This window comes from Perognathus longimembris, chromosome 22, assembly GCF_023159225.1.
Source record: "Perognathus longimembris pacificus isolate PPM17 chromosome 22, ASM2315922v1, whole genome shotgun sequence".
In the NCBI taxonomy this organism is placed as follows: domain Eukaryota; kingdom Metazoa; phylum Chordata; class Mammalia; order Rodentia; family Heteromyidae; genus Perognathus; species Perognathus longimembris.
The window spans coordinates 36,954,456-36,956,204 of record NC_063182.1 but is presented as its reverse complement, the minus strand read 5'-3'; the positions used below and the strand labels follow the sequence as shown (position 1 = coordinate 36,956,204).

Below are 1,749 nucleotides of genomic sequence, written 5' to 3'. Positions count from 1 at the left end.
GCTCAAGTGCCAAAGCTCCAGCCAAGGAAGCTTGAGACCCCGAGTTCCAACTCCAGTCCTACTAGACACAAACAAACAGCCCCATCCCTCACAAAAAAAAATCCATGAAAACAAATGAACATTCACAGCTGGAGCACAAAGGGTTCATTTCATTGTAGAGAGAAATGGAATGAAACTAGAATGAGATGAGAAGATTACAAAGTCAACAGACTCAACAATGCTCCAAACTGCTCCTGTTTTTTTTTTTTTTTTTTTTTTTTTGGCCAGTCCTGGGCCTTGGACTCAGGGCCTGAGCACTGTCCCTGGCTTCTTCCCGCTCAAGGCTAGCACTCTGCCACTTGAGCCACAGCGCCACTTCTGGCCGTTTTCTGTATATGTGGTGCTGGGGAATCGAACCTAGGGCCTCGTGTATCCGAGGCAGGCACTCTTGCCACTAGGCTATATCCCCAGCCCCTCCTGTTTTTTTTTTAAACTATATTTATTATCTTTGAGTTGTACAAAGCAGTTGCCATTCAATAAACTAGTTTATAAGCATAATGTTTCATGATTGATGTCTTCATTTTCCACCATCCTTTCCAACCCATATCCTTTCCTTAGTTTGTTGCTGGTTTGGGTTTTTATTTTAATATGGAACACTTCACTTTTTTGCATGCCATCCTGGCACAGGGACCTTGCCAATCGTCTCTGTATCATTTCAACTTTAGTATATGTGCTGCTGAAGCAACTACATATTTTTGTTTGTTTTTTGCCAGTCCTGGGGCTTGGACTCAGGGCCTGAGCACTGTCCCTGGCTTCTTTTTGCTCAAGGCTAGCACTCTGCCACTTGAGCCACAGCGCCACTTCCGGCTTTTTCTGCTTATGTGGTGCTGAGGAATCGAACCCAGGGTGTCGTGCATGCTTTGTAAGCACTGTACCACTAGGCCATATCCCAGCCCCTGCACCTCAGTTTTTTAAAATGAGTAGTTCCACTAAAAAAATTTAGCAGAGTAATGCTCATTTCCTCCCTTCTTCCAAGGAGGAAAACTCCGTTTCCCCCAAGAGTTCTTCAAAAGGTTTTTCTTAGAACAAATGATGTCTAGGAAAGAAGCCATTCCTTGAGGTGTTTGTTAGAATGTAGGTTCCCAGACCATACCTGTGAGAAAACTCTCAAATCCAAAGTTGTTGTTGTTGTCTTAAAGTAAAATAATTCTGATGCAGATAATCCTAGGACCTTATGTTCAAAGACAATTCCTTAGAGATAGCTGACTCCATTTATGTACATCAAGCAAAATACCACATTTAAAATACATGATAACTTAAATTTAGTTCTTGCTTCCTAGAAAGATGTACACACTGTAATGATTTGCACATGCATGTGATATATAGAAAGTGGTCATTTATTTCAGTGTATTTATCCAGAGAAAGCCAGATATGTTGATATTATTGAGAAAAGTGCCTTTCAAGGAAAAGATTGCCTTTCTAGGATCCAGGAATTTCTTACATAAAAATCCTTCAGTCAAATCCTAGATATGAGGATGTGCTGAGCGATGCACATCCTCTCTGGCCTTTTGGTGGGTTGAACCCTGAAGGGAGAAAGTTCCTGTGGGCGTCACTGTGGGGTATCAGAGGAAGACAGTTGTCCCTGGCTTCTGGTCAGCAATATGCAATGTGTGAGTACTTCTGAAGAGTGTGCTTAATAATGTGGAAAGTAGAATGCAGCTCTCGGATGCTCACTAAGCATTTTTGGCAAGTAATTTAGGCACAGTTATC

At 42.0% G+C, this 1,749-nt stretch overlaps 1 non-coding gene across 1 annotated transcript; it reads right to left on the bottom strand.

Moving 5' to 3' along the window:
• Positions 1-621: 621 nt before the first annotated feature.
• LOC125340228 lies at positions 622-724 on the bottom strand. Its single transcript, XR_007208712.1, has one exon. It is a non-coding gene; the product is annotated as a U6 spliceosomal RNA (small nuclear RNA).
• Between the last annotated feature and the right edge of the window lie 1,025 nt (positions 725-1,749).